General features: G+C 37.0%; 1 long non-coding RNA gene across 5 annotated transcripts in view; it reads left to right on the top strand.

Moving 5' to 3' along the window:
* LOC117435626 (uncharacterized) overlaps positions 1 to 15,181 on the top strand; it is a 247,838-nt gene that overhangs the window by 162,785 nt on the left and 69,872 nt on the right. Inside the window, exon 5 of one of the 5 annotated variants that reach the window (XR_009315325.1) lies at positions 8,028 to 8,816. The exons of the other annotated variants lie outside the window; for them this stretch is intronic. This is a non-coding gene — a long non-coding RNA (uncharacterized LOC117435626). Of the gene's footprint in view, positions 1 to 8,027; positions 8,817 to 15,181 lie in introns of those variants that run through there. 5 annotated transcript variants of the gene reach the window in all.

The raw sequence follows: 15,181 nt of genomic DNA, 5'->3' as shown, positions 1-15,181 counted from the left end.
AAAATTAAATTGATGCTATGATTAATACATTGTTGCGACTAATTAGCTATTAACATTTAAAATATTGAGTACTTTGATATATGTTTCAATATTAACTAAATCAAGTTATTAATCAAACTTATAAATCTTGTTATATACCGGCAATTGATTTATTAAAATGTTTGGATATACTGCTATTTTATTGAATACTGGCTCGTTCACAGTCGTCTTAATATAATGGACTTATTTTCATAAGTTTTCTTTTTGTTAAGTGCGCAGCTGTGTTCCAATTTAATTTTTTTGGCGGGGGGGGGGGTGGATGGGGGGGGGTTGTGTTGCAAGCCAACTGAATTTGATTTTGCAAATTGCATTTGGTTGTACATCATAGTGGCGAAAAAAGTAACTTATGCAAGCCGCTCGTTTCCCTCTGTATTGTGCGCATTCGTCTTTTTTGTGCTTGACAGTTCAGCGTGAGAGGTAACGATTGAGTGTTTTAGTAGTGTTCAGACATTAGGATTTAAGTTATGTTTTTGTGCACGTTGTACTGGTTTTACGCAAAAGTGATTCCTGTTCAGGTATTTATGAATGGGAATAATAAGAGACATGCACTTTTTTCTTGTTTGACCAAGATAAAGAACTGCATTTCTAAAATTGTCAATTATACAAACACATACAAATATACTACAGTTCCCACTTATGTCTGAATTTATTTTAAAAAATTTGAATTTATTTTAAAAAAAGTTTGATGTCTCCATTAACAAACGGGTAATTGACCAGCATTTAAAAGCCCTTTACGTTAAGTTTCAGGACTCCTTTCCTAGAAACCCACATGATGAGTACGGCTGGGTTGCTGATTCTTTTGCCGTGGACGTAGCAAATCTCTCTTTGCCATACCAACTGGAGTCACAGCTCATCGATCGGTCATGTGACCTCTCAATTAACAATTTAACTCTGAAGAAGTTGTGGCTCCTTGCTGTAGGCAAATACCCAGAATGCGCTGGTAAGGCAATTTCAATTGTACTGCCATTCACCACTACCTATCTGTATGAAGCAGCATTTTCAGTTGTCACTATTAAAAACAAAATACAAAAACAGGCTGCATGTAGGTAACGTGTAGTGTAGTGACTGACTGGCCTGATCTTTGGCAGGCTGTCGGTATGTTTGAAATGCTTGATGTTGAATTGAAAATTAAAACCATTTTAAATTGAAAAAATTGTAATTGCTATGTTTGTTTAATACCATTTTGTACTGATAATGAATTTGATAAAAGCAAACATTTTACCAAGCTGTAAAACTATCAGCCTGAATGCTTATACAGTGTAATATAGTTACAAATAAACGAAACATGGCTTTTTGATTGGTTAAGTTTTTCAGTTAAAATACCTAATAGTTAATACTTTTGGGTCGTGGGTTCATTATTCCTGTGTTCATTTGGGTCACCAATCAAAAAGTTTGGGAAACACTGCTCCAAGCCATACCCATCCATTCACTATAAAAGTAAATGTGTATTTTTGAGAAAACAGGGGCAGACGTAGTAATATGGGCCAGTCGTAGTGCAAACATACCAACATTTGCATTTTCATTGCGACAATTTGCAAAGTATACATTTTGTCTTTTGTACTAAGACAATATGTTAATGAAGAGAGAAACACTACTCTAATTTCAATATTTGTTGCGGCACCTTAGCGAGATCTCTAGCATTGCGAGAGTCATGCAACATTTTTTTTGAATAAATAATGAAAGGCAGTTAAATCCCATAAGATTATATAGTGGGGGCCCCTGCATTCACCCCCAAATATAAAATGTGTTTCTATCAAAAAGCTTTTCATAATCATACAGTAGCCCCTCGCTAAACCGGAGGTGTTTGACCGACATAAGGCGTGTCGGGTTTAAAAAAAAAATACAATAAGATCGCACACACATACATTTATTGTGCGCAATGTATTTTAAATGTATAAATAATTAAGCTGAAATAACACTAATGTGTTTTGGGTAGGCTACACATTACATTGTGTAAAAATATAAATCTGTAAAGTAGGCCTATACAGTATACAATACAGTAGTAAAATCAAATGAATACTTGGCACACTTTTTTTTACTTTAGCGTGTAGGCTACCAGTAACACAAAATTAATCATGCTGTACACACTGGTGTACAATGCGAATAAGATTATTTAAATTGCAACTAAATGATTTTAGCTTTTGATAAATGAAAATAATTGGCCATTCCAAATTGGTAGAAAATAATAAAAATAATTGGCAACGACTAAAATAAAAAAATAAATAAAAAATAAAAAATCATAATTCATTCAATCACCCGCTCTTAATAAACATAAACAATACATTTTCAGTAGGGCTTTGCCCTGCCCCTATTTACACGCAGGGTTCTCTTCTGCCCTGCCACAGTAACCTAGACAATTTACACAAATTTACACAAAGTTATGATACTTACAGGATGACAGTCAATTCTAGTTAATAATTTCAAAGGTCCAGCAACAACTTTTGCATTATACCACTAATTCGATATTATCATGAGTAGTGTATAAGCCAAATGTATACTGTCATTTTTATTTAAGTTAGTCAGTGGTGCAGTGCTAAATTGTGCACAATTACAAACCACCTGCACATTAATAAAGTAGGTGTGTTTCCTATTCCAATACAGATGCTCAGAATGAGCTGGAGGGGTTAGCGGCACATGTGTGCAGTCTATTGCTCCCAACACGTTGGGGAAACCAGAAATGTATTTTCAAGGCTTGTAAGTACAATCTGCTTTTAGAAAAAAAAATGGTATTTGGGTGTTCGCCTCAAAAATGTATTGAGCACAACTGGCAACGCACGATAAAAAGCAGACTGGGAAATGCCAGCAACAGCTGCCACAGTCCCCTGAAAGGACCCAGAGGCAAGGCAATGCAGGGTGGATAATAGTTTGACCACTGCAGAGATAGCATGGCTTCTCTGGGTGACAGGCTTCTGGTCATCTTTTAAATCAGATAACAGCTCAAGAATTATGTGGCTGCCAAGCCTGTACTTGTGCTTAATTTGGTCTTTATTTAAATCGGAGAGGGTAATGCAGATACGAAATACCCTTTCTCTTCTCGTCCTACAAATTGCTCGTTCTTTTTGAAAACAATGTCTCCTTCTTGCTGCAATCACAGTGGCCATGGTTAGGGGATAGTGTTTTTCATACTGCCTTTTAAAGGTTTGCTAATTGCGACTGCTTAAAATGTGCTTTCAAAAGTTCTTACCAAATTGTGCAATTGTAAGTATTGCGATTGCCAGCAGCTGTAGTACATGTCATTATAATATTTGAGAACCTTCATTTGCACATCTCCACCCCATTTTTGCGAATTTATGCAGGAATGGTCATACTTGCATATTAATCTAAGGCTGAACCGCAAAGCATTCCCTAAAATGAGTCACTAACAGCATTGCGCTTGTTTAGTACATTTCACCCTAGCCTTATGACTTGTTTGCAACTGGTTTGTGACTATTGTGACAGCCGCCACATTTTAGTACATCTACACCAGAATGTTTTACGTGATTTTGCTTATTTTTTTAAGAATAAAAAAAATATAAAATGTCAACTAAAGCATCTGGAATGATGGGTATTCTTTAATTTAACCATATACTAGCCAGGGGTGTAACAATTCAGTAACTATATGATAACAAGGTAACTTAAACACAAAACATACAGAAATATTTATTTTAAATTTGTACTGCTAAGATGACGGTCACAAAAGAACAAACGTCAGCCAAAAACAAAGATAAACGTATACAAGTAGCTTAAAATCGTTGTTTTTTTTTATCTAAATGAAAAAAGAAATGAGATTCAAATGACATGGAATTCTTTTTTTTTTTTTTTTAATATGCCACAAAGAAATTGACTGTACAGGAAATGCAACCCATCTTTCCACCTATTTGAGAAGACACCAAGACATTAATGTAGATAGCAAATCTACCACTTGAACAGAAACACCAGTGTGCCACTACAAGCAAATGATGCAGTACAAAAGTGCCAAACATGTTAACTAGTTAGTGTTTTTGAGGAACACCTTAACAATTTATGTCTCTACAGCTAACACTGAAGAATATAAACCAACCAGTCAACAGTTTTGATAAAGTAGTGTACACAAAGGCTAAAGTACAGAAAAAAAATGGAAATTGAATATGGATTGTTCACTGCAGTTCTAAACTGCATACTTTTTATTTAAATTACATTATTGGCAACATTGAAAGTTTTTCTGGTAAATGTTTTGAGAGTGTATCACACTTGGTTTAGAATGAGCATGTTGAATCCTTTCTCTCAAATGTAAACAATTATTTGAATTTATATGTACTGTTCATTAATATGTTAATGAGGATTAAACAAATCTCTGTTTATGCAGTTAGCAACTTTTGCATATAAACAAAGCAATGTTGATGTATTTACTGGATTATACTGTTGTATACAGTGGGAATGTTTCATAGTGTCGTGTCTTTAAGATATATTAAAACTAGCTGAAATATTCCAGCAGTTTGGATCACATTTTATTTCATTTTTTTGTACTTGTTTACATTGTTACTTAAAAAAAGTAGTAAAACTTAAGAATTTATTTTGCAAGTTCACAATGACAAAAGACAAGCAAAAACATCAAGTTAATTAATTGGATTATGATATGTATCAAGGTATGCATCGTATCCATAATATAAGCATTATACAATTGTCTACAGTAATTCTGACTTCAGATTGTATAACACATTTTTTGACTGGGAAGTTCTGTATACATTTCATTGGGGATTCCAGTTACCCGTTGCCATAGCAGTGGGCTTTTTGGAAATGAGCCGACTAAGAGTGGCACATGCTTTTTTAAAAAAAGAACACTGCATACTTTGGAAAAAGCAGCGTTCATTGTAATGAGCTTTTTTTACAGGTCTGTAAAGTCAGTCTGCTCATTTCAGGTATTTCCAGTTTAACATATCAACACACATTATTGATAAAAGGCCACTATTTTATCACGGTGGCGATAAATAAATAAATAAATAAATAAATAAAAGATACATAATGTGAAATACAATTGTGGTGTGTTCTTGAGTATTTTCAAACCAGTTGCTGTGTTGGAAATACTGAAGTACTTTTCTGTGTTATTTTCAGCTCTGTAACTTTGCACAAGTACTGCAAAACACCCACATTTAAATGTTGTTGTGTCAAAAATCTGATTTATTTAATGGTGTACAATGGTGGTTAGTACCTTAAGAATAAAGTAGAACAGAGAGGCCTGACAAAGAGAGGATAAACAAGACATACAGTATTTCTGTCATGGGTCGACCCAGCAATAACAAACGTGTTGTTGGCTGAAGCGACTCATCTTTATTCATGTAAATAAGTGTGTCAGCATCAAATAGTTTATTTTTCATTATAGCTTTAATATAGATTAGTCTCTTATTAACATCTTGTGATCTCGTTTGTATGTTCTGCTTGTAAATTAAAAATTAAGGCTTGGTCAATTTGAAAGCCGATTTTAGTTGTTTCACAGAAAAAAACCCAAATTAAATCAATTTTACTATTAACACGTTTCTCCGTTGTGATTGAGATAAACGAATGGCTAAACACGTATCAATTTATTTCTTAAAGGAGATTATAAAATCCATCATCCAGGTATTTAAAAGACAGGCGGAGAAACTGAATATGTTGCTACTATTATTTTATAGGAGGCAGTATGGTCCAGTGGTTAAAGTCCAGGGCTTGTAACCTCAAGGTCACCGGTTCATATTCCACCTCTGCCACTGACTGACTCACTGTGTGACCCTGAATAAGTCACTTAACCTCCTTGTGCTCCATCCTGCAGATGAGATGTTAAATCAATGTCCTATTGTAAGTGAATCTGCATATAATGCACAGTTCACAGCCTACCTCTGTAAAGCGCTTTGTGATTGTGGTCCACTATCAAAGGCACTATATAAAAATTAAGATATTATTATTATTATTATTACTATTTTTTTTTCTTTGTGTGGGGTATGAAATGAATGAACAACTTTGAGTTACCTCACTTGTTGTAATGTGTATCTTTTTTTATATTACTCAAGTAAAAATTGAGAGGAATGGTGGTTCCTCACACCAAGTTATCAGCGAAGCGCGAGAACTACCAGAGACTCTCTATACAAGGATAGTTTACGTGTTTTCAGGGTATTGGCGCTGCAAAAGTAAATCAGACAAAAGTACAATTTCATTTTAAATTTGTAGTTCCCAACACTGTTAGATGAAATGTAGAAAAAAGTCAATACCTGTAATACAGTAAGAGAAATAAGTCACCAAAGGTAAGGTAAAAATGTCTTTCTCCTTCTTTTTCTCCTGACGGTTTTTGCAGATTTTTGCAGACCGTATACAAGGGAACACATTTGGACGTCTGTATCATTTATATTAAATTAATTATTGATATTTTAAAATGAACTAGTCGCACGCAAAAAAAAAAAAATAATAATAATATGAAGACCGCAGGGAGTTTTATCCATGCATATGTATATCTGAAACAAAAACACATTAGAAATGTGACAAAATGCCAAGTTATCAAAAGTGCCCAGCCATTTAAAGTGGAGATATCAAAAACACAAGCCCAGTTTCAAGAAATTGGGGCAGCCTTGACCCTCACCACAGTGTCTATTTGCTTTGTGCTGGGCAAGGTTTCTTGAAACTTAGCTTGTGTTTTTGATAATGTTGTGTTAAGACACACTCATATATATGAGTGTGTCTTAATCTGGTGGTTTTCCGGGGGGGTCCTGGTTTTACCGAAATTGAACCATTAAGGTAACGTCACTTCTGTCTGACGTCAGTGCTTGACAGCGTTGCTTTCGACCGTTCCATTTCACTGAATAGGGAGACATTGAATATCCTATAGTTCAGCACACACCGGTCAGATCTGCGTTTCTGTCTGGATAAAACTGGTAATCAGTGATAATAATTAGTGTTTGTGCCTTCAGTACTGGGGAAACTAATAATAATTTGTTTCTATCAAAGTTGTAATTTGCTTTGTTAAACTAATGACCTTACTGACAGCTTTACATGGCCTGGCTTGAACAAAACTCTTGTTCGTCGAGGAATACATTGATTCACATAAAATAAATACATACTGCCTGCTGGATGCGAAAAAAGAAAGAAGTCTGTCAATACTGGTAAACCCAATACTGTAAATGGTTATGATCTTGTATAGCGTAGGTTCTAAAAAAAAAAAAAAAAAGTGAGAAGATAATGTTTTGCCAAATAGAATAAAATACAAATACATACTGTTATATGTATGCATGTTGTATATTCCATATTTAAGCACATACATTAAACACTTTCTGCTATTTGTTTACTATATATCGCTGCCAAAGGAAGTTTGAGATTTTTTAAATTAACAACGCGCGCTGGTCCACGAAGTTGTTCTTCAACTGCTACAGAATGTTTATCTTGAAAGAGACCTTCTTCACAATGTGAAGTAATTTACAGACAGATGGGTAAAAGCTATTATTAATCATTTGAGTTGATTTAAGAAACCCCTGAAATAAGGATGTATCAGACAGAGGTAGAACATCCACAAGTAAAATAAAGTTACTTAACTTTTGTTAATGAAATGAGTAAATAACAATATATTTTTTAGAAAGTGTAAGACATGACTGATGACGATAATCAATCAGCCTGAATTGAGAAAATAAATTAATACAAATCACAGCGAGTAGTCTAAAGCCGGTAAAAAAAAAAATTACAATACAGTATATTATTAATACAGTAACAATACAACTGTAGTAATATTTGTATTGTAATTGTTTATGTGTACAACTCGTCAAGACAGTACAGTAAAGTACAACTATACAGAATTCTATTTATTACATTTCGAGTAAACTTTTGGGCAATTCAATTTAGACATGCATGTAACCTGTTATTGTTATTTCATTTTTTATAAATACTCTTAGTATATCACAGATTATTATATACATTTTCAGATATCCAAATCACTATACAGAATTCTATTTATTACATTTCAGAAACATTTTTTTCCTTTGGTGGTTGATCCAAATATCTCCTATCTAATTCAGGTAAGAACTGACAAGACCTGAAAGATGCGCCTGACAGATAGAAGAGAGAAGAAGCGACGGCAAATCCAATATGGCATCAAGACCTTAAATTGCACACAACGCATCCGTCTGCCTAAAAACCTGCAGGATTCTTACATGATCTTTCTACAGAGAGTGGACAGAGCCACACAACATGAAGAATAACTGCTCCCCGGCAGTACTGTTCAAATAATGTCACCAGCTCTTCAGCCTCAGGTACAGCCCTTGCTTTCCCCACCTTTCCAGCCTCAGATAGAGCCATTGCTGTCCCCACATCTCCAACCTCAGGTACAGTCCTTGCTGTCGCCATATCTGCAGCCTCTCTAGCAGCCGTTGTTGTCCCGACCTCTCCAGCCTCATGTACAGCCGTTGCTGCTTCCACCTCTTCAGCCTCCAAGGCAGCCGTTGCTGTCCCCACCTCTCTAGCCTCAGGTACAGCCATTGCTGTCGCCACATCTGCAGCCTCGGGTACAGCCGTTACTGTCCCCACCTCTCCAGCCTCAGGTACAGCCGTTGCTGTCGCCACATCTGCAGCCTCAGGTACAGACGTTACTGTCCCCACCTCTCCAGCCTCAGGTACAGAGCCGTTGCTTACCCCACCTCTCCAGCCTCAGGTACAGCCGTTGCTTTCACCACCTCTCCAGCCTCACGTACAGCCGTTGCTGTCCCCACCTCTCCAGCCTCCAGGGACAGTCTTTGCTTTCCCCCCTCCTCTAGCCTCAGGGGCAGGGATTAACAACATTTGATTTTGCCTCAATAAACCTGGCTTTAAAAAAAAATCTTTACATACTAGTTGGTTGTTTGATTTTCCAAGATGCCTTCAGCAAAACTATGGAAATTCAATGGCAAAAACTTTGTTAAAGTAACGTTAAGGTTTGTTTGCAAATGTCCAAAAGGTTAGGAAATTGCAAGTTAAGGCAGCCACGCAACCTTAACTCTGCACCCTTATGTGTATGTTTCCTGTCACACTTGACATCACATATAACATCATCAATGACATGGGCAATGACATCACTAAGCACATGACAAATTTTCCCTGAAGACTGGCCATACGGAAGTCATTGTGATTGGTAACATGTTCAGTAACAGAGGTAGGCTGTGAACTGTGCATTATATGCAGAGTCACTTACAATAGGACATTGATTTTACATCTCATCCGCAGGATGGAGCACAAGGAGGTTAAGTGACTTGCTCAGGGTCACACAGTGAGTCAGTCAGTGGCAGAGGTGGGATTTGAACCGGTGACCTGGTTACAAGCCCTGGACTTTAACCACTGGACCAGACTGCATGTATACGTATCTTTGAGGATCATCAGATCATATATTTACACCCACACGATAAATCGTTGAGTTCTAGATGTGGGTCTTCTGCATGTTCTGTTTTTTATGTTTTAGCTGGAAGAAGTGTAGTGTGTGTATGTGTTAGGAAGTGTGTGGCCGGGTATTGTCCTGCTGGATCCAAACCCCCAGATGCTCATGTAGGAAGGGTATAACTTCCAAGCAGGCTTCTCCTGTGTCGTACGGATAATTCACTAAACCATAATGGCTTTTAACGGTCCATTCTCAGATGTTCTTCGGTCATCAGTTTTAAGGTCTGAAAATGCTTGCTAAATTGCATGATCAGCGCCTGGTAATGACACATAATGAACCAAATGGCTCTGTTATGCTTGACTGAATGTTGGCTTACCTAGCGATTTTTATCTACATAAACTAAAAATACAGTTATACCAAATGTGTTGCTAAACTCTAGCACTCACAAAAACAGTTTTAATTAACCACTGGTGTTATACAGTATATCCTCTGCAACAGTATATAGTGGCCAACTTACATTTTTAGGTACGCTTGAAATTTTATATGATAAACAATATCTATCAAAATAGTGCTATTCCGTCATTATAGAGATCTTTGCACTCACCTGCATTCTTTTTTGTTTAATCTTGTGGTTAAGTTTCTATGTATTTAATGTTTCTTATTGCTTTACACAGTCCTGCCCAATCAGACAAAGCAAATCAGGAATGCAATGCTTTAAAACCAAGCAGCAATCCCCTATTGGCCATAAGAAATGAATTTCATTTTTAAATATGGGATATACAGGTAGCGCTTATGAGTAACATACTTCCTTATCAGTTGTGGAGAAACAAAGCTTCATTGTGCACACCTGAGTTTAATTAGATGTATCCTATACCACTTTCACACACAAAAGCCGCTACTGAGTTGTCTCAGAGACGTTAAAAAAATTATTTAAAATACCCATTCACACAGTTCGATCTATGCTGGTATAATACCGTCATTACCCTTTCACACAGCCAAAGGGATCATGTGAGTACAACTTTCAAATCTGTCAGTCAAAAATTCATTTTCATGGCAATGGAAACAAAACCAAATAAATAAATACACAGAATAAAGTTCTACCTATTGCATATACTGTCAACAGCTACAAAAAATTGCAGATGCGTTGTTTTCTATATATATATTTTTAACAGCCTGTTGTGTCTGTTGCTCGCTTTGAGTTTCCACTGCATTCTCGAAGTCACCCGATCACATTAACTGGATTTGCGCAGGGTCTGTGCCCCCAAATTTTACTGCACAGTTCAAAGTACCACATCTGTTTAGTAGCTGCCACTCCTAGAATTGTAAAGTTAACAATTCCTTAACTACTTGCAGTCTCCAATTACTACCTCTTTCTTGATCAGTCATTGTACTTGGAAAAAATGTTGACTTTCAATTCACGCCCACTATAGCGCTTCAGTGCATAGCCTTTCACACAGGAGTTGAGATGGTTTAGTGCCGTCTCTGAATCACCTCACGGGGTGGTTCAGAGACGGCATAAAATATGACAGCTCTGTGATGGTATAGGCAATTCACACAGACCAAAATGCTCCATCAGTGGCGGTTCTGAGCCGTCATAACTCATCTGTGTGAATGGGGTACTAGAGGCTTTGGTTTATTTTATTAAGCTTATAGTAAAGGCAATAATAGTTTAAACTGCTATGCAGTCAACAAATTAACTTGCTATTCTGAAGTCTAAAAAAACAATTTTTATCTATTTACTTGTCATCTAAGCACTGAATAATAAGATAACCCAAACCCTGGATTGTGTGTCTTCCATTGTGGCTCCTATGACCTTTAAATTACTGAACATTTGGCCGTCTCTGTTCCTGAACACATGTTCTGGTGCTGGTTGAGGGCCCAGTGAGGGTCTTAAATCGACTGAAACCTCTTGGCTCCAATGAGGTGGGTGAACAAGAGAGTTGGAGTTGAACAGCTGGTAGGAACCCTCTGAACTTTGTCATTAATACATTATTCTTTTGCCATCTGGAGGGGGGAGAGCCGTGCTATGGAGCATGGGGCAAACAGCGTTAGTCTGAGGCAAACCTCAAATTACAGCACTGCACATTTAGTAGATTGTTTTTTATGTACAGAGCCTTCCATTTTTATGGACTATGATGGTGTTGTAACAAATAAGGCAGTATCCACCTAGACTGTCTCACTGCAATTTAGAATTGGGTGATCTGTGCCAAAAATTAGAGCCAAAAAACGTTTGAAGCAAAACTAGAGTTCAATACATTATTCAATACAGTATTCTTATTTATTTAAGCCACTTGTATCAAAGATCTAAGATGGGGGCCACCCAACAGAAAAATCGTGTAATGTAGCAAAATACCTCTACTGGCCTAGTGGTACTACATTCTTCCTAAAAATGGGAAAAGGAAATGTTGTTGAACATGAAATTGGAAATTCAGTAAATGGTCCTGTGAAGACAAAGGTGTGTCAGCTTAAAAACTGTAAAATATATAAAGCATTGGGATTAAATGAAAAACAACAAACTCATTAGAGGCCATAGGGAGATATTCCTCAAACATTAAAACGGTACACACCAATGCTTCTGATTTTTTGGTTGTTTAAAGTCACTGCTGCTCTGGCAAAGTAGAAGGCAAGTATCTAGTTTACCTGGAGAGAGCAAGGAGGCCTCACATCTGTCAGTAAGTGATGGCTCAAAAACACACTCATGTTCTTGTTCCTCTGTTTGCTGCTGACTTGACATGTTGCGTTGTTTGTCAAATGTTTTCAAGGAGTGGAAATCTTTCATTGCATTGTATCAGAAGGTCAATAGTTTAAACAAGGTCGTCACAAGTTTAATCTTTCGTGTAAGTACATTAAACCTGATCTGTTGAGCCAAGTGACTTTTTGTGAGCCATATAGAATGGGCTGTTCTGCCTACCAAGACAAGTAAATCTGGCTAAGCATGGGTGTTGTGTGTTATTGGTAAAAATCCATCAATTATAGCGCCCTGTTCACAGTTGTTGTCCTTACAGCTTGCTCACTATCTGATATCGCTTATGGAAGTACCTGAAAGTGCTTTAGGAGGAATCCCAACACATCAGCTTTCAGCTCTGATGCTATTTTGTTCGACTGAACTTGTACACAGTTCAGCAACATTGTATTTGTATCCATCTCTTGAGTAGACTAGTCCCTTTTTTGCTTCTGTTTCTTCATGTATTTGCTGTCTAGATGCATGTAATGCCATTAGTGAGTGTACAAAAAGTGTGCACTCCAACAATACTTTTGAGTTCTGGGGTAGTACAGGGATGGCCTGATGTCCACTTTAGGGTCTCATAACTAGGTAACCAATTATTGTGTGACATTGATATTGTATATATAATGTGGTGTTGTTAGATAACCTGAAGAAACTACAGAGAAGGTGATAACTGTAGTGGTTCAGGAGTTTTCACAAGTAAAATATAGAATTTGTATTCGTGTCATTGTACTTTTTTCATTTGTACTTTTTTTTTACATTTGTCTCCATTGCATTAACATCTGTGGTCACCAATAGGTAATATTGTTAGGACATGTTATTAGACTAGATAGAAGAGCAGTTCTGTGTGTGCAGCGAGTATCAGGAAGATATCTTGAATATTTTGAAAGATCTGACATCTCAAATATGGCCCCTTTTCAGTGCTCATTTTAATCCATCACAGGCACCACCTATCATAACTTCAAATATAATCAGTTGAGAGATAATAATTTGGAATTCTTCCTAAAGCACTTATAGGTACTTCCATAAGCGACATCAAAATAATTTGGGGTGATGAGGTGGGAACCATTTGATGTAGAATGACCCCACAGTATGTTATGTACCAATGCTGTACTATGTTATGAAGTTCATGTAATATTCAACGTGAATTCATTTTAGGAAAAACTGCTATAAACTCAGCACTCCACAAATCCTTTGTAAACATGGCCTAAATCACTACACCTAAATTATACAAGAATATTTTTAACACTCTAAAAGAAAATAACACATTCCTTGAAAATAAATTAATCTAACAGTCATTTCTCTGTTACTACACTGTGAGGTGGGTTTTTTTTGGGTCTTAAACTGCTGTTTTTCCACTGATATTTGACAAACTTAGAGGGTGGCAGAATTGTTGATGTTAGAAATTGTGCCAGAGATCAAGAAGTGGAATTTAAATGGCATGGTCTCCATGGCTCCTACAGGAGTAGTTCTGATGGCACGAGCTGCCAGGGTCCTGTTGTGTACCAGGTTGAACGGAAATGTGCTTTAAGTCTGTGTTAGTCTGTCCTGCCAGTTTTCTCTTGAATGCCACATGAAATTGAGGTTAATAAATTGTAGCACAGAAATACATTTTGTGTGAGTGCATTAGGACTTTATTAGCAGTCCAAAAAAAACACACCTGATTAATTAGTAGTGCAACCGGTTTATGAATTAAAGGTGACCGGATGTTTTTATACTAAGCATTCAGGAATACATTTTACTACATAAATAATGTTATTTTGGAGGTTGGGTACATTAAACATAATGTATTATTTTGGAAGTTGGGGACATAAGAAATACATATTTTATGTGACATTGTGAGGGTGATGTAAGGATTTTGCCTTGCATTTAGGCAATTGCTAACCCTCTAAAAACTTTACACCTCTTCTTACAAGGTGCAAACCATTGTAGAAGCGATTAACTAAGAGCTGTATAAAAGCAGACACCTGCAGAGACCTGTCATTGGCCTCAGGATGGCTGCTGTGGTGCACTTCCTGATGCGACGACACTTGTTGAGGAGAGGCAGGAACACGTTTGGAGGAGAAGGGCAAGACGAAGAAGCCCCTGTATATTCAATCCCAAGTTAACTTTGGGATGCCAAAGGATGCGGTGCTAAAATGTTATCGTCTCACTCCGCAGGCCATCCTAGACCTAATAGCGGAATTGAGGGATGTGCTAGACCCCAGTGTCAATCTAGGGAGCGCTATCCCTGCACATGTGAAAGTGCTGTGTTCTCTGCACTACTTAGCCTCTGGTTCCTTTCAGACCACAGTTGGAATGTCTGGAAGGATAACCCAATCCACCTAGGCAAATTTCTGGATGTCATGCTAAAAAGGGCAGGCCAATACATCATTTCCTAAGGATACTAGCATAACTGATGTTGGCTGAGGCTTTTCCAAACGGCTCCGTTTCATGCTGAGTGACCGTAAGGACTCTCAGCTCCTTCTCAGAAAACATTATCTTTTCTTTGCTGCCCTTTCTCTGACATTTTTTTCGTTTGTATTTTCGTGCTCCACAAATGTCATACAGCGACTACTGCTCTCTGTACTCCTAACTCTGCAAATGCAGCCGATAAATAGACCGATGCACTCACTGAGACCCTCATTATCGTAATTGAGGATCATTATTTGTGCATGTTGAAAAATATCCGTTGCTCTTAAGCTTACATAGGGGACAGTGCAAAATAATTGCATGGCCGCAATGCAATTTTAATTTTGCATTAACAATTATTTACACTGCGTCTATACTTGCATCACCCCCAATGTGCATCATACTTGAATAACCATGGGCCACAGAAATCTTTGCAGATGTACGTGGTACAATGTTTTACATATAAGGATCAGAAACCTTAAGACTTACAGACAATCATCCAATATAAACAATAAATCAGTCTGTCACTGATATTTGTTCCATAAAAAAGTACATATGGACGGGGTCTGAATAGATGCCAAGTTTCTGCTTCCCTCTGTTTGATTCCAGTACGCGCTGGGTGATGAAGTCGACTCAGACCTTTAAAATTACATATAAACTCGTTCTCCCTCTCACTTGATTATTAATTGCATTATATAAATGTAACATGC

This window comes from Acipenser ruthenus, chromosome 3, assembly GCF_902713425.1.
Source record: "Acipenser ruthenus chromosome 3, fAciRut3.2 maternal haplotype, whole genome shotgun sequence".
Classification (NCBI taxonomy): Eukaryota; Metazoa; Chordata; class Actinopteri; order Acipenseriformes; family Acipenseridae; genus Acipenser; species Acipenser ruthenus.
The sequence above is the reverse complement of the archived record's forward strand: the minus strand, read 5'-3'. Positions and strand labels throughout refer to the sequence as shown.